Source organism: Botryllus schlosseri, chromosome 4, assembly GCF_051294905.1.
Source record: "Botryllus schlosseri isolate E-star chromosome 4, Bs_hap1, whole genome shotgun sequence".
Classification (NCBI taxonomy): Eukaryota; Metazoa; Chordata; class Ascidiacea; order Stolidobranchia; family Styelidae; genus Botryllus; species Botryllus schlosseri.
Window position 1 is genome coordinate 30,110,296 of NC_137239.1, and position 18,753 is coordinate 30,129,048.

The 18,753-nt window shown below is 41.6% G+C and overlaps 1 long non-coding RNA gene across 1 annotated transcript; it reads left to right on the forward strand.

Moving 5' to 3' along the window:
* Window positions 1-18,037: 18,037 nt before the first annotated feature.
* Window positions 18,038-18,391, forward strand: LOC145437809 (uncharacterized). Its single transcript, XR_013914742.1, has 2 exons — window positions 18,038-18,246; window positions 18,307-18,391. It is a non-coding gene; the product is annotated as an uncharacterized LOC145437809 (long non-coding RNA).
* The last annotated feature ends 362 nt before the right edge of the window (window positions 18,392-18,753 follow it).

Below are 18,753 nucleotides of genomic sequence, written 5' to 3' on the forward strand. Positions count from 1 at the left end.
GCAATCTTTTCAAAGGTTAGGGTTAGCTGGTATAGATTTTCTAGGACCTTTGACAAAACAACTTTAGAGTGCTATCAGAACGTTAATGTACGTATTTAGCGGTCGGAAAGACGATTATCTCGTTTGGAGTCAGAACTATCGAAAATATCGAAGAAAAAGTTACAGCTACCCGAAAATATCTGAAACGAAATCTGCAATAAAATCTTAATCCGACCCGACTGTACCAAAATTGTCCAACAGTCTCCGAGTCCGTCCGATACTCATCATTTGAAAGTAAGGCATCTCTAACACACCTACCATAAGAGGCAGTATAGAGCAGTGGTTCTCAACCGCCGGTCCGCGACAACTTTCCAGCCGGTCTGCGAGGTATTTTGCAATTTTATAACACAATTTCAAGATGTTGATAGAATAAAACAAATATCAAATTTTAATCTCATTCATAATGTCGTGAAGTAACATTTTAGATCTGAGAGCATGTTCGATTTGACTTGAAGCTCAACCCGTGTCATTTGACGAAATATGAGCGGCAAGAACTAATACGAGCTGACTCACTAATCCGCGCAGTTTGCGCGATCATTCGTTTTCGATTCATTCCTTTTGTGAAGGAACGCACCATCGCATAATGAAGTTCAGGCTAACATAGGAATCCGTATAGTGTGCGATAAACTCGCCGGTGGGATAACCTTGACCGAAAAAGACTGCCCTTTATTGACCGATAAGTTGGAGATATATATGTATAATTGTCCATAGGCCCCCATAGGCCCCATAATGGCTGGCACCTAATCACTGCCCTGGCAATCTGAGCCCCACAGCACAAATGAAAAATGCCAGAGTAAAATTATTTGCCGGTTTGTTTGTTTGTTTTGGGGTATTCATGGTGTTTGTCGACTGCTATGGTCATTTACACCAGGCCGCTGACCGCTGACGCTGATGAGGTGGCGAGGAGGAGCCTAGGTAAACCTCAACACTTAGGTATCGGAATTCGGAAGTCGACCTCGGTCGGACTCGAAATTATTTGCCGGTGAAGAAATACCAATTGGGAATCGTGTGGGCCTACGTTCTTTAGTTTAGTACGCTTGGGCGATTTCAATATCTAGTCACAATATAACAGACAGTATAGGTGACGAAATATTGACATGTAATGAAGTAGTAGTCCAACAGGCCCACCCGAATATGTTTAATTATTATCTATTACTTGCCCTAGATTTTCCAACACGACACCTCAATCAACTCTACCGGAAAATTTGATAATTCTTATGGTGTACAAATTTGCAGCAATATATATGCAATTAACAATTTTATTGACCGATTCAGTCATGAATTACCTATAGAAAACTATCTGCCTATATACTCAGTAGATTGAATGTGTTCGCAAGTCCTGGCGAAAACAACCAACTGTGGGGTCGGGGGTGATGCCCTCTAGCTAAAAGTTTGGTGTATCGCTTTGTGGAGCCCAAGACTACCGTTTTTGGGCAATTAGGCTTACGATTGGCCTGATTTCGTGGATGGCCACTGGCCAGGTATAGCTGTAGTCAGGTGTTTTCGTGCGGCGCATTGTATTCATAGTAGGGATCGTATGAACTTCTAATAGGTTCAGGCTCGTGTGAACGCGAATCTCTTTGATAAGTTCTGTGTGAACGCGATCGTGTACGTATGACGTTACGTGACGTCAAATTGCAAATTCCGACCTAACATATTTCAGTGAACTGATATATTAATGTACAGCGACGACTAAGGCCACAATGCTGAAGTACGGGCTGACTTTTTAAAAGTCATCAAATGTATCATCTGGAACAATCAAGTGATATATATAAATCCCATAAAATCAATATCTTCCGTCACTTTGCCAACAATTTCGAAGAGTCTTGCAAGGGAATACAAGCTTACACCTTAACGATCTGTGCCAGACCGGACAATGTCTGACACGTCTGACTATAGATAAGATATACTTATATTGAGCTAAGTGTAAAACGGGATTGTATACTTGCTTCCGATATTACTCCATTAACACGTTATACAGTATAGCCAACACCCCGATCGCACGGATAGAAGGATATTAGAAGGATGATTCGCTGACTACCTACATGTAGCGTATTTCCATCTTGATGATGTGTGACTGAGGGTCATGCTCGAAGTAGAGATGAGTCACTAAGTATTCACAAATGGAAAGCTGGATATTTCGAGCAAACTATTGTATCAAAGCCAGTGAAATATTTGAAATTGACAAGGTGCATGCTCGATTATTGTTGATTTTTTACATTGCCATGCAGCGTCATGCATTGTGGCCCGAAGTTGAAAACCACAGAATTTTAACCAATGATGTTATGTGAAAAATTGTAATATATTAAAAAGGTTCACAGCCCAGAACCTACGAAGTTTCGTTTGTTAACGTCACCCTCTAAATTTCCGAGGTACACACACGGAACGTGAACCTCACGTTCTCATCATTCCTAATTTATAGTATAGCCAGAGTAACCTACGACTGCTGGTTGTGGGCGATGAGCAAGGTAGCACGACAAGGTGCTTTGGTTCGACTCCGAAGCGCTTGTTCTCTCGATATATTGTCGAAGAGAATATCAATTTTCGAGTTAACGTGGTCGGTTAAATCCATGATCTTCGGCGCGAAAGACTGTGAACGACTCTCGGCGCTAGCACGTTTATTTTGGCAGGGCAATTTTACCTCGACTCAGCAGACCTACTAATCAGATGGATACCATCATGAACATCTTTATATACGATCAAACCCCTCAAATGTCATTCTCTAGCATCATATACTTGCATAAAACAGTACATACCTGTTTTGAGTTGATTTCGATTTTTGAAAGTTCACCGGTCCGCCGAATATTTTTTGAAATTTTACCGGTCCGCGAAGTGGAAAAGGTTGAGAGCCACTAGAGCACGGTTTCTACGGTACCAGTATAGAGGATGTAGGGTCCTACAGTCTCTATAGTACCAGCATAGTGTCCTATATGGTGTGGACTCAAGTATATCTCACGAAAATGGTAAACGTCATACTTTCCATCAGGGCTTTGGAGCCGGAGCCGGAGCCCGGAGCCGGAGCCCCAGAGCCGTGCATTTTTACCGGAGCTGGAGACGGAGCCGGAGCACTATATAAAATCCAGCCGGAGCTGGAGCCAGATATTTGAGGGGTAGCTCCGGCTCCGACGTTTTTCATAAGATGCTATTATATATGCAACAACCATATCTGCTGAGTACACCGAATTCAACAGCAGGCCTTCGCGAAATTAAGAATCTTTTTCTCTTTGGCGCTACATTTTTCGACTAACCATGTTCCTGGGGGTTTAACAGCAGAGCAGTCGTATGTTCAATGTTCAATTTTCATACATGAGTGCTGAACCTCGGTATGCGACATATGCCCGTGAATATTGTGGGTATTCGGCATACCCGCAATTTCATCATCAGCACAACCTTGTTGGCCAATTGTATACGGTTCGAAAATAATGATCACTATACATTACGCGAAATGGGAGAGATGATAAAAACGTGATTTCGTTGCACATGTCGATATGACGAGCACGAGCCGAGAAATTCCGTCTCATCATTGCTATGAATCGGATAAGCAAATACTCGTTTTTTTGTGATAGTTCTTTAGTCGGGCCACGAAAGTGGACAGTGTTATTGCGAGTATGCAATTATGCCTGCTAATTGCAATTCATTACTGCGCGTCATTGTCATTCACTCTGACAGTAAGGATTTTCGAGCTTAAATAGGGGATGGCAGAAGATTAGGCCAAAACCCCATAGTATTTTATGTTGGAGACAAACTACTGATTTAATACGCGATTTCCAATTTGTAATAATCTGTTTCGTAAACTTGTAAATGTGCAATGTGCATATACTGCATAGTTTAATTCGTTATGGGCATGGCGCAATGTGCATGGCACAGTGTTTATTTCGATTATTCGATTCATTTCAACGGGAAAATATTATTCCGATAAACTTGATCGACACCGGATGGACTGGTAACGAGTGCACCAATATCGAACGTCAAACCATTGGCTATTTGGTACAAATCGAATTTTTATTGATCACGTCGTTATATCCGCCCATTCTGCCCTTACTACAGTTACAGTTGAATAATAACATAACATAACATGGTTCGGTTATATTTTTGATCTGAACAAGTCACACACAATGTACAATGCGATAAGACACAATGCGATGTCATGAACAGATAGGAGGATGTAGAACGACACGCAGCAGTAGCGATCCTTTACTCTAACATCCACCTCGGCCTATAGAGTGGCCGATGTCACAGTTCTTTTTCGATGTTGATGTCTTTGAAGCCGCGGCCCTTTCTACTAGTTCTATTCCATTCATTGTGAGTGCTTTCTTTCGTCGGGTCTTTTTCTGGGCTTTATTGTCGCCGTAAGAACGGCAACGGCAGGGGAAGAGGAGCCCATATCAACCTCCGACGGGAATCGAATGCGGTTCGCCTGCGTGCTGGGCGCTTATCTTAACCACTACACTATCGCACATTTAAAGATTGAATTGAGCTGTATGGTCTAATGCTAATGAGTACAGTGCCAGTGTTAAAACGCCGCATCAGAATTTTAATGCTGTGGCACGGAGTAAAGTGCTTTTTTAGTTTATTGTAATATACGACGATTTACTAAAAATGTGACTGGACCCTGTATCTGCCAATGCGTCGAAACTGATATTTTAGTCCAGTCATCAGCATCCCAAGTGCCGCGGACAGACTAATCATATTTTTGGTTGGCCTAGCGAGTTCACAATCTGAGCAATTCAATTTCGATAATATAACAGAATTTCGATAATATAATGTGAAATTAGCTCGCGGGCTACTCAAAGCCTTCTCGCGGGCCACATATGGCTCGCAGGCCGCGGGTTGCTCACCCCTGATACAGACAGACACCTTCGATAGTTTTCAGAGCCGGAGCCGGAGCTGGAGCCGGAGCAGTGGTAATAATGCTGTTCCGGAGGTGGAGCCGGAGCTGATGTATGATAGAAGAAAGCTCCGGAGCCGGAGCTGGAGCAATGCAAATTTACGGCTGTTCCGAAGCCCTGCTTTCCATCTGACTGAAGGCATTTTGACGGTAATTTTTGACCGGCTTACCATAAAACTGGTATCAATCGAAAGCTGCCACTGTACTGATTACGAAAATATAAATTTTATTTCGTTCATAGCCAGGAGCCCTCACAATTTTTCCTTGTTATGGGGAGTAGCATAGTGACGCAACAATGCCGTCTGGAAAAACGATAGCGTAGCTCACGAGCAAATGAGTGGCCGCGGCGAGAGTGAGTGATGAGCCGGGTCGCGGTAATGAACAATGAGCTCGCGTTGCGAAATGCAATCGCGTCGCAGTGTAGATAACATAGTCGCAGATAGATGAAGCGAGCACACAAATTAACATCCTTTCCTTGACTTGCAAGCAATGTTCCCTCTAAGCTGCGCACGTGCGCAAATGCGCAGTGCTGAAACGGTCTCTGCGCACAGAAAATCTAAGCTGCGCACAAAAAATCCGAAGTGATGTTTTTTTTAGTCGTTGCGCACTGTTGTCCAAGGGACCAAGCAGGCGCTCAGACTCGTGAAAAAATTAGAGGGAACATTGCCAGGGGCAAATAGTGTTATCACTGAACTATGAAACCGAGGTACAAGTGCGGCCCGATAAGGTAAATATTACGCTCCGCGAAGAAATGAGAATATGTGATCACGTGCGCCCCATGAAAGAGATTTTTCTTTTAGTATGGTCTCGTACGCATGAGCGATACTGACTGATATCGTTTCAATAGCGCATTATTTTCTGGGAATGGCGAAATAACATGGTTTAACAAAGTTATAAATAACAACGGGCTAAAGCTCGAAGTTAATCTGCGAAGAACTAACGAATATTATTCCCCGCTTGGTATAAACCAGTGGTTCTCAAGCTTTTTCACTGTGGGAGCCATTTTATGAACCTCAACTCTGTCGGGAGCCGCATGATGGCACGAATAACGTAATTTATTGAGAATAGAAAAATATCATCAAAAATGGTATCAACGAAATGGTGTACGGCTAAAATAGCGACGGCCTTAATAGCGACGGCCAAAACACCGACTGGCCACAACAGCGACGGCCATAACAGCGACGGCCAAAACCGCGATTGGCTCAAACAGCGACGGCCAAAACAAATACGACAATTTCCCCAGACGACACTGTGACAGCGGGCACTCCCCATACGGACAACTTCCGAAACGACGTTACCCAGCCACGTCCCTTCACCGATGGTATACCGAGGTATACCCTTCACCGTTGAAGCCGATTGCGGATGATTTACAATTTACATTCTTCCAGATAGTAAATAGATAGTGATCACCACAGATTTAGCGTCACAACATGTTTATTGAGACTCAATCCACAATCTTTCTGAGTTCCGAGAGCATGTGAATTGAGTTTGGATGAACAAGGCGTGACGCTAAATCTGTGGTGATCACTATCTATTTTGCAACTTAGTGCGAAACTTGAAATTGAATTTGATTTTTCACAAGTTTGTCATAACGAGGTTTCATCGTGGAGGAAGCTGTGCACAAGAGCTGTTTCAGATGACGATCAGTCAATCGGTTGCGATATTTGCTTTTGATCCTCACTAATTTGCTGAAAAGGGCTTCACATACATAGGTTGAACCGAACATGCAGGCATTCTTCGATGCGTTAGCTATCAGGTTGGGGTATTTTTCTTCAGGAACAGCACCCCAAAATTCAAGGAGTCCATTGCTTTGAAACAACAGTCGCAATTCTATATCGGACTGCAAGTCCAGCAGTTCCATCTGAAAAATATCAGGGGCAGTGGCGGCATCTACTGCCATTGGGTTTGAAAATATATTCATCAGGGGTACGGAATGATGCATTCCCTCTATTCGACGTTTAAACCCGTCAATCAAGGTACTAATAACCTGGTCATATGTTTTGAATGATCCATTCTGTCGGTGGTTTGAAAGCGTTACAAAATGTGTCGTAACACCCTCCTCTAGGTGCTTTCTCCAAAGACACAATTTCTCAATGAAACCAGACACTGTCCCGTACCAGGCGTGACAGAGCTTGTTATTTCCTTGTAAGTTCCGATTTAGTGACGACAGGTGTGAGGTAATATCCACCATGAACGCCAAGTCAGCAACCCAGTGTTCGTTTCCCAACTGAGGGATGTCTTTCTTTCCTTCGACAAATATTTTAATCTCAGGAAGTAGCGCGTAAAATCTTTTGAGGCATGCAGCTCGGCTTAGCCATCGTACAGCGGTGAACATGATCAAGTCTCCATGGTCAGCATCAATATCGGTGAGAAAAGCCTTGAATTTTCGATGGTTAAGTGCGTTTGCTCGAATCCAATTTACGGTCGATATTACTATATCTGTCACATTGGACATCTTTAATGATTTAGCAACAAGACTTTCCTGGTGTATAATGCAGTGTTGCCAAGTCACAGCGTCAAGATTCTGTTCAGCACGCCATTTGTTGACGAGTCCTTGAAGACCTAGATTTTTGCCGAGCATTGCTGGGCAGCCATCTGTCGCCAATGAATATAATTTCGATGGGTCTAAATGCGCTTCTTGAAGAGTAGCATGAAATTCACGAAACATGTCGGTTCCCTTCGTTGTGCCATGAATAGATCGCAAAGTAAGAAACTCCTCGCAAATCTTGAAATCTGGCATGACTCCCCGGATGAATACAGCTAATTGCTCTATGTCGGTAATGTCGTTAGTACTGTCAAGAGCAAGCGAGTAGTAAGAAAAATCTTGCGACTTGTGAATAAGTTGCTCATGCAGATCTTGGGATATGCAATCGACACGACGCGTTACTGTATCATTGCTAAGCTGCAATTTTTTAGCTTTCTGCTGAATGGCAGGAGAACAATTGTCTTCGGTAAACAAAACAATAGCCTGCTTCGTAATTTCGCCATCAGAATATGGCTTCATATTGCTGGCCAATAGATGACTGATCTTATATGATGTTATTGTTACCTCTTCGGGTTCTTTTTTTTTTAAAAACATTTTTCCTTGTTTGCTACGCTCTGCTTTCAGACATTCTAACTTCCGTTTCCTTGATTCACCTTGATAGACGTCGTATTTTCCCGCATGTGTTTTATAATGCCTCTTAACGTTGAAAGATTTTACACCGTTTATTATTATAGGGCACAGAAGGCATTTCGCTTTGCCGTTTTCCTCAATTTGAAAATACGCCTCTTCCCATTCACTTTGAAAGGCCCGATTTTCTTGCACAAGGGTGCGAGATTTCTTTGCAGGTTGATCTGAACCTGACATTATCATTGAACCAAAGTCTCCGATATTTTCTAACGCTATCAAGATCAAAGCAAAGAGTAAGAAAATAAAGTACCTGCAGTTACCCCAAACGTTGATTGTCTTATTGACCGAGTCTCTTGTCACCCGTATTCTAATATGAGCTGCCGTCTCGAGCGAAATAAACTTCGCCCGTCTCATTACAGACACCTGATTAGGCTTAGGTCAGACGGTCAGAGCCTTCAGTAAAGCAGTAAAGGTTCGGATTTAAAGCCTACCGAAATTACTATCGGTAATGTTACGTCACAACCCGTACAACTTGTATTACGTAGGATTCTATTGTGATCAGGGAATGACCTTCGCGTCAGTAAACGTGAACATAAACGTACATTTGTTGTGTTGAAGGCGCGATTTATTTATGATCATGAATAATTAGAATTTCCGTAGAAGCATCAATGATTTCACATCGTTAGTGAGAGCCGCACGGAGAGCAGTCGAGAGCCGCATGCGGCTCGGAGAGCCGCGGTTGAGAATCACTGGTATAAACACTTCGTAAACCCCAAACCCCCAAATAGGGTCCATCAAACCACTAGGTGTCGCCAGACTTTCGGTGGTAACCGCCGTTGTTACGTACGCGGTTGCCGTTATCAGAAACCTGTAGGTTACTTTCTCGATTGTGTAAGGGTATTTTATATGGAAATACTGCCTACAACATATTCTACGTGGACCGTGAGCTCGCTATAATATGAACTAAAACTTCGAAAACTTCGGGTGCTGAGCATTGATATATACACAATGATTGGAAACTGCCACGCCCCTTAACGCTACAAGATAGGTTACCGGCGAAATCAGTCCGTCGCGGGATATGCTTGAGCAGAGGTACGGGATTGCGTATGTCTATAGAAATTAAACATGGAACGGCAACGACCGATTTTGCAGCTTCGTTCCGCTTCGCAGAGGCTGGAGAGGAGAATTGTTTTGCGTAAGCGACTGTAGGATTTCTGGCAATCCAAAAGCTATCTTCCCGAGCCCAGAAATTATTCAATCTGGTCTTGATCGAAAGCCACTGTTGCACCGATTCCGAAAATATAAATTTAAATAATGATCAGGCACTGATCCACCTAGAATCTGTCCTCCAAGTCTGAAATATCGGCATTGTTCAGAACAATGGGGTAACCGCAACACAATGACCATAACAATGACCCGTTGCGACTCTCCGATTGTTCGAACAATGCCGATATTTCGACTTGGAGGACGGATTCTAGGTGGATCAGTGCCTGATCATTATTTTAATTTATATTTTCGGAATCGGTGCAACAGTGGCTTTCGATCAAGACCATATTCAATAATTTCTGTGCTCGGGAAGATAGCTTTTGGATTGCCAGAAATCCTACAGTCGCTTACGCAAAACCACTCTCCTCTCCAGCCTCGGCGGAGCGGAACGAAGCTGCAAAATCGGTCGTTGCCGTTCCATGTTTAATTTCTATAGTATGTCGACTGTGGTGAAGTGCTGCAATCGACCTTGCTGGCGTTCTAATTCACTGATTTTCCCCAATCGGTTTAGTTTTTGTTGGTTTCTTGAGCATAGTGAGGCAGTGCTGCATATTAAGATGTAATATAACTTTTAACAATGCACATTTATCAAAGTACCGACTAGCTGCGAGGCATTTTAGCATCGGTTGCAACCATGCATGTACGACACAGCCTAAAAAATTAATAGATACTGTGGGTGAGCGTCAATATAGATGTGCAGAACTTGCTAAAAGAGGATTTGAAAATTATCTGGCAGCATTTACGTCACCTGATTTTTTAAAAGAGAATGGTTGATTACGATATTTGTGTGAGCAACTAAGTTGCTTTAAATAGTACTGTATATATTGTAATATTGTGGGGCCGAATTCACCAAGGGCCGAGTTCACTGGCAACCATAGTATCAATATATTGATTGTACCTTCATAATATAAAACCGGAACTAACCGAAAACTATCATTGTACTGATTGCTAAAATGCTAGCATATATAACTTTTTACCGGGTCAGGCCGTTAAATCCACATCAATGATGAGAATCGGCATTGTACCAAACAATATTCAATCGGCAAAACAATGCACTGATAATCAATCCATAGTTCATATTGTTGACCGCGACCTGGCGTGATCTGTCGTACTTCTCTCAATAGTCGAATCTTTCACACCGGGGTGTCCGAAAACGTCTACCAATCCCCATTTATTCAAAATATACCTGGTAAACGTTTTGGCATTTCTTCGATATAAACTACACGTTGTGAAGTGTTCCCCATGAATTGCCTGTAAACCTTGAAAATTAACAAGGAGTACCGTACTCGTTAAGATTGATAGCTGTAAGGATTGTACAAAATAGATGATTTATGCATTTGCGAGCAACATTCTATGGCGTCATATTCATTGAAAGGTTAGGAAATGATTTTGTAACCTTCGTCATTGTATAGTGTGTACGTCTATGGTATTTTATGTAAAACCTTCATAACTTTTCGCTATTTGCATCACGCTTTATGACCTGAGCATGAGCATCAACTTGTATTTGTGTGTACTGCTGCCTGAAATACCCAGGTTATTTTTTCAGCAATATAACTCCACAATCCTCCAATGCAAAATCTCTCTCTTGAATATGCTCATTGCTCATATATATTGCATATGCGGTAATACGGCTTGAATATTTACCTTGATTTCAATTGTAGTTGACTGACAAAACTGTGACATAACAAATTCCCATTCTGTAAATGTCTAATGCATAAATTTTTTACAGGACCGTCATTAACATTTTGTATAAATTACAGTCCATTCTAACTTTCAAGAAAAGCTTGTTCGTGTATTGCAACAGCCGCAAAGTAACCCACAACCGCGAGGAAATTGAAAAGAATTTATGGATCTCAATAAAAGAGCAGATCATTATCTTATGGGATTCTGACACGCCGGGCAGTCCGTGAGAAGCAACCATGTCATGTTCCACTCTGCTTCAGACATTGAGATATTTCCAAAGATTGTAGTCAAAATGAATAATACTTTGACGATTGATGCCGCATTGGATTGATACTCATTGTATCGATTGATACAGAGAAAAATAGTCTTGCTGAAAGACTATGCATATTATTCGAGTGCGAGAGGTGAGGAGATGGACACTACAATGCAATCTGTGTATAATTTCGTGTGCCTTGTGAATATGACAACCAAGTTCAGCTACAACTGCCATTTAAAGCCATATTGCATTACAGATAATGTTGCTTCACTTGTACTAGCTGGAAAAAGATATGCCGCTACTGCTAAACTGGAGATATTCTTATGCCGCAGAAACAGCAACGAAATTCGTGAGCAGGGAAGCTTATCAAAAAGACAAGAAAACAACAATGATAAATTTGATATGGACATTTTTGCCAATCCATCGAGCAGACTACCTCATTATCACCAAGAGATTGAGTCTTGATCCGTTATTGGAATCATTTTTAGCCTGATCAGGAAATCTGGCCACACCTGCGATATGGCAATTTTCAAAGAATAATTGATTTCCAAAGAGGCTTGAAACATCCTCGTGTTCAGATGCCATGGTACTTGATGCTTCAATGCCCTCCGATGCTCAACGTCATGTAAAATCGCTGTTCTACCATCCATCTGCAGTCCTGTTATTGTCATTGTCATTGTCTATACCAGGGGTTCTCAACTTCCCTCGTATAACGGGCCGCATTGTAACAACAAAAGACGCCGCGGGCCGCATAACATTATCGCAATGTATTTGTGGGCTACTATTAAATTTAGGCTACTGTAGCCTATTTACCAGTCTTATACGGAAATTTAGTTCATTTTAATGCATTCTAAAGCGATAATGGACAGCGTTCGTAAGTTTGCAGTTGCTGTTTTTTTGTGACAATATCTATCTTTCAGCCGCGCCAGTAAATCCCTTCATGGCGCGTGCATAGCATTCGTTGCAAGTCGGTATATGCACCTTCAAACCTTTCCAACATAGAATCAAACTCTCTGTTTCAATTCGTGAGCGAGCAAGTATAAAATTACGTTCGGATTACGTTATTCGTTACAGAGGCCATTATCACTTTGAGCTCTCAGTGATACGAGAAGAAGTCTGGTGTGCGGGGTCATTTCTGAGCAAACCAATCAACTCATCTCATGTTTTTCCATGACTGGAGCCCTACACCAATAGTTACAGAAGTCAGCTTTGTCAAGCGGATGTTTTTCACTGGTCCCCTTCGCACGTTTGTCCCGTCAGCATTTCCTCTGGAAATATGTCCATGTCCAATCTGATGAAACGCACCTGGATAATTAGCTATGCAATGTGTGTGAAGTCGGTGAATTCGTCCAACGCTAGACGTTGAAGTAGTATACGTGGCAACGTGTTGCAGAACACGCGATAAAACATCGACTGAGACTGCGCTGTTACTCTTCTGGTGACGGTTGAATCAGAAAACTGTAGCTTCGAAATTTGTCAGGTGATGTTGTGTTGGCCTTGCTGCTAAGTTGCAGAAACAGCGAATATTCGCACAGTACGTTGACGTTTTATTGCTTTCACACCTTCTCTGGCAGATTCTTGGGTTCAGCGATATTCTAAGAATTTTGAACAATGCGTCGGTAACGTGGTCGGCAATTTTAACAATGCCTCGAAATGTGGATTGCTGGGCTTGACACCTAGCTAGCAACGTTTTACCTAAGATCAGGCGATATGTATAACTCCAGAAGAAACTATCGTGGTATCATTTTAAGCTTCTACACTCCATTACAACAACTGTTCTTCGACAAATATGACACATCGGTCTTCCATAACAATACTGTGCCAGTAGCTAATTGCGTTCATAATGGAAGATGTCGCGGGCCGCAAAATAATCGTCTGCGGGCCGCATGCGGCCCGCGGGCCGCGGGTTGAGAACCCCTGGTCTATACCATGTGTATTATCAATGTTCATGGACCGAATAAATTCTCTCTCTCTCTCTCTCTTAAGAGAGAATAAGAAAGCTCCAAAAAATAACATTTGAGAATATATATTTTTGTTACGTGACAAGAAACATTGACGTTATCAACTATTAGGCACAGTTATTCGATTGTTCATAATAGCACAGCACAGTTTCATAACTTACAACAAAAATAGATGCACACAGTACATTTATCGAATGGCTTGAACATAGGTATAACTGATATTGTAATTTGCATAAACATGAAAATCCCTTTTTGCTACATATTGACTTGACTTAAATGCTTTCCGTTGACTAGGATTTTGGTTCTTGTTATTCTGAATTTAGATGACAACTAGTCTGACATAATAACAAAAGTTGTTTATGCAGTTTTCAAGTGTTATAGTAAATGAAATGTCCATAAATTCAATTAAAATTCAATTAAAATTCTTAATGATATTATGGTGTTGGTATCCTCATTGAAATTTAGTCACGACTAGTATCAGCGCATTTAGGAGTCCATGGAAGAGGTGAGGTATTTAAGCTGTTCAAAATCCTGCTTCTGTAATACCCATCCGATGACACATTGTTACGACGCTCGGATTCGATCAACTTCTTCCATGATCACCTCGACCGTTGAGGGAATAGATGGTGATGTGTAAGTCCGGAAATTTGTTGAGTGAAGGGGATTGTTGGACAGTCTCTATTCCGTCCCATTCTTCAAAGTCACCATCTTGCAAGTCAACTATGATTGTAAGAGTTGACAAACTGGACATGGACAATATTACAATTAAATGACTATACAAAGTTTATGCTGTGAACAATCATTTATGTATCATTGGCTGTGCACAAGTCTATCAAACCTGAAATGGACAGTGGCAGAAACTTTATACCTATTGTGAGTCGCTCTTGCGCACACATACACTAATAAGATATACCATCATATCATGGGAAATTGTACTGATGAAGTAGTTTGCAAAAGTAGGTTAGGACCAGATTTTGCAGACGTTTGTTAGTCAATTGGATATTGAAATCGACTTGTTGAAGCAGAAAATGAACGTTCTGAAAAGTACTCGAGTACTATGAAGAAATGAGTTAGACCAGTGGTTCCCAACCGGGGGGAATTTCCCCCTTGGGGGGAATTTTGAAATTTTTAGTGGGGAATTTGGCTTAAATTTTTTAGGGGGAATCTGGCTTTGCCATTGTATCGGAAGATACACTGGGTTTACAAGGTTTTTAGATTTTTGTGGTATATAACTGTTAGGTAGAAATTAGTTCTTAAGAATTATATGTTTTTTGGCGGATTTCAAGCTAGGTGTATGTTTAAATGCCTTCCGTTGATATTACACCCCCTGATAAAGTGAGGCTCACGAGACGATTTCGTTGCGCCCGCGACAGCCTCTCGACTAAATTAATACTAAGCAGGAAAACGTCAAGCCGACTTCAGCAAGAAGGCCGATAGTGATGAAATTGTTTAAATTTTTAAGCCAACATATGAGCTAACGTGAAAAACATACCAAATTCATCGATTCAACTCAAGTCCTTAGCAAGCGGACTTGTTGATTTATTTTTTGTCAGCGTAAACATGACCGGTCAAATTTAACTGTACTTTACCAAAGTTTAGTGCGGTCCGCATTCGACATAGTTCGAACATATCCGAATATGTTTGGTCATTAATTGCTCGGTCAACAAATGGTTGCGCGTTAAAAAGAACATTATTTTTAGTCACTGGCAACTTTTTCATAGGGGGGAATTTTAGCTCAAATATCGGCCAAAGGGGGCACGAGACGAAACAGGTTGGGAACCACTGAGTTAGACTATACATTGTATACATCCGTTAGTCAATTGTATACTGTATCCACAAGCTGCTGACGATTACTTGCAAGCATATTTTCTGTACCACCATCACTGCCGTGTGTTATGTATTTTGGTTGGATGAAAATAAAGACTCTCTACTCCTGATAAGTATCAAACAAAAATATTTATATTTATTCAATTGTATATAGTAGCATTCGAATCACAAGATGAATCTCCGTAACAAAGCAATAATGACTATTATTACTTCAAAAACGTGATGCTTTTTGCGATATCCTCAAATAGGTTTTGCCTACTTTCACAACTTCAGAAGGCCTGACTTCAGAGTCAGTTTTAGAACCTGCTTGAATTGACTTGAAAAATCTAGAAATGACTTCGTGACTTGATTAAAAATTTGCAATGACTTGAAGATAGTGACCTGATCCCAACTCTACCTCGTACTATAAAGTATCCACCGTTATTTGATACTGCGAGACCACCTCCGATCACAATGTTCATCCCGTAGGCACACTGGTACATCAGTTTCGTCTGAATATTAAGCCATGCTACTGGTATTGGCCAAAACCTGTACAGTATGAACACATTTCACCTGCAACAGAGGTCTCGATGAAAAAAACTTTTCACTACGCTAACGCCAGTTCCTGAAGAAAGATTGCTGGCGAACCGTTTGTTTACATCGATTCCATACCCCTGGCGAAGCATGACACGCGACGCGCTCAAACGCAGAGTTCACTGGAGTTTCCAATCATTGTATAAGCATAGCAATTTACAACGTAGCTGGCATGGAGACTCGATCTGGTAACTTGTGGTTTGCAGGTCCCCCTAGTGCAGTGGTTTTCAACCTTTTTGAGCCGCGGACTATTCTCAAGCTCGCCTATATATCCGCGGACTCAAGCTTAGCAAATATCTGAAAGACTATGCTCCATCGACTGCACATTTGGCCAAAATTGAGTCAAGGAAGATTTTGTAAACATGTCTTTCCTCATCTATCGGCTTGTAATTCAAGCAACTGTTCAGTAATGCAGTCCATATCTCGAGTTCTACTTATAATAGACAACGGTAGATTGTTACTGTGATTAGCACATGTCCCTACGATTTATCAATATCCAAATAACGTCTGTAAGGGAACAAGTCGCAATAATCAATCAACAATACTCAGCGTATATCGTGCCGGAAACGTATTCAAGGTGCCTACGTGCAGGACCGTAACACCACAACGTCAGCCCCCCGAAAAAAACGTTGGTCTTGGGCCCCCAAAGGGCTATAAATCTAACTTATGGGGTGCTTCGCCCCCAAACCCCCCTCTTCCGAAACCTTTCTACCGCTACTTCTCAGCGAAATCTTTGTACTGTTTAGTTAGGCGGCTTGTTTTGAATGAACCGCGCGAATCGCGAAAATATTCTCTATATCATGATTGAATCGGTCAATATGATCAGGAATTGCATATATATTGATGTAAACTTTTTATCGTGTCTCTGCTCGTGTAATCAGATTTACCGGTAGAGCTGAGTGAGGCGTTTCTGAAAGTGATATTACTCATGCGTCTTTTTTCTTAGGGGAAGGATACCCAATAATCAAGAAAGTCGACACCAATAAATCGCGCGTGACGCGAATTTTTATAAAAAAGTTGCATAAATTTCCCAAAAAATACTCTGCAATTTATGTTAGTTTTGGCCCCCCTTCGAGCTCGCCCACCCCCAATTATGGGGGTTTGGGGCGCGGCAGTTACGGTCCTGCATACGTGTGTATGAAGAGCTGTTCTGGGGATTTATACCTGGCATATGCGATATGTGAATAGTGAATACTCAGCATTAAATGCCGAGTCCATTCGTACTAAATTCAAGTCAATCCGACCAAAATTGTAGAGTTTATGACCATCATAGAGTTGCTTATGACAACGTTAACAATAGGCTACTTCGGACATAAATGTAGGGCATTTTGAAAAATTCCAGTTGGCGATAATAGGGGTTTATACCTGGCATGTTTGGTATCAAACCAGGAAGATGCTACAGATGTGCGAAGCACAGGCTCCCCGTTTTGCCTGTGATACTTGCAACCAACTGGTTTGCCCAAGACAAAGAAAATCTCAGAAGAACGAATATTGCTTGCAATGCTGATCAATTTGTTGTAGTGCTGTTTCGTTGTTCTTGCGTTTGAAATATACGTGGCGAAACATCGCTTATTGAGGTATCTCTAATATTGCTTTCAAAACTATAGTCACTGCAGTATAATATATTAACTTGAAGGCATTTGGTATGCCCCTTATCAACAAGAGTTAACGGCACAATAAGAAGCATATAGAAAAAGATTCAAACGAAATCCAAATTGGCAAAATTTGACGTAACAATGCAATAATTAAAAGGAACGGTATCTGGCCAAAGTCAGCTGTACCGGTACTCCGGAAGTCATAGTAAAGGGGTGAGAGAGAATCAAATTATACGATACACAGAAGACGTTACACAGGCAATTAGCGGTATATATTATTGGAATATTTAATGATTGTATACAAACTCTTTCTCCTTCTTATGGCGCCGTTAATTCTTGTCAAGGGAAACCCGAAAAGCCACCGAGGTAATAAATTCTACTGCAATGAATGTAGTTCTGAAAGCACTATTCAAGTTGAGTACCGCCAGTCACATATTTGAGATATCTATGCATTTTTATGACAGCTATTAGGGTTACTAACATTTCAAAGTAGGTATTTTGCGAATCACGCAGCCTAGTTATAAATTCGGAATTTGACGAAACCGGACCAGGACGGGGCTCATTCACTTTCGGACCAAAAAGCTATTTTCTCCGTAAGGCTGCAATGACTTTGGTCCGAAAGTGAACGAGCCCCGTAGGTCTGTCAATTACATGTTCCGAAATCGTATCGGAAGTGGAAGAAAAAGTGTGCCGAGCCGATTAAGTTACTGAAAATTCCTGTGTTCGCGGACTCACCAAGGACCTTCCGCGGACTCAAATGAGTCCGCGGACTCAAATGAGTCCGCGGACTCGGGGTTGGGAAACACTGCGGCCTAGTGGGTAGGTAACCAAATATGACGATGCCGTTGCTGTAGTGCGGATAGTGCTGGTTTTTGCTGTAAATTGAACTCATTTGGAGTTCGGATAATTATTGGATATGGTATTCAATGAAGAGTAATTGCTAAGAATTTTAGACAACGGTAGTATCTCCCTCACGGAAAGTATTTTCTATCGCTTCGTAGAACGTCTATGCAGTGATATTGGGATATTTCCAGCAGACATTTCAAGTAAAGTTTGACATCCAGTTCTCTGCGGTGAATTTAGTCTGATACGAATATTACGCTTAGAAACTCTTGGCATGGATTTATATATTCCTGGATTGATGATAAACTCACTGCACATCAAGAGCCTGCTGTTATGAAAGTTTCCAGGGGGAAAAAACAGCGTTCACAGTGCAGGGCTGTGGGATAGGCCTATGGTTTTGGTGTCCCGGAGACACTAAAATTTCAGAAATCAAGAACATTTCGGCGACCAGCCTTATCTACCTGTGCTTATCAATAGTGAATTGCTTCCAGGAGGAAATACTACAAGACTTCAATTAATTTTTTATGGGCTAAAATTGGAAATGTCGCGATGATAATACTGAATGCCCGCTAATCATATTGTGGAACCACCTTCCTCCAACTACGTATGAAAAAATCAAAAGATTAATTCCTTCAAGATCCTCCAGTGGAGGTATTTTTATTACCAATGATGACGAAAGATTCTAATGTAGCCTACATGACTGGTTCACT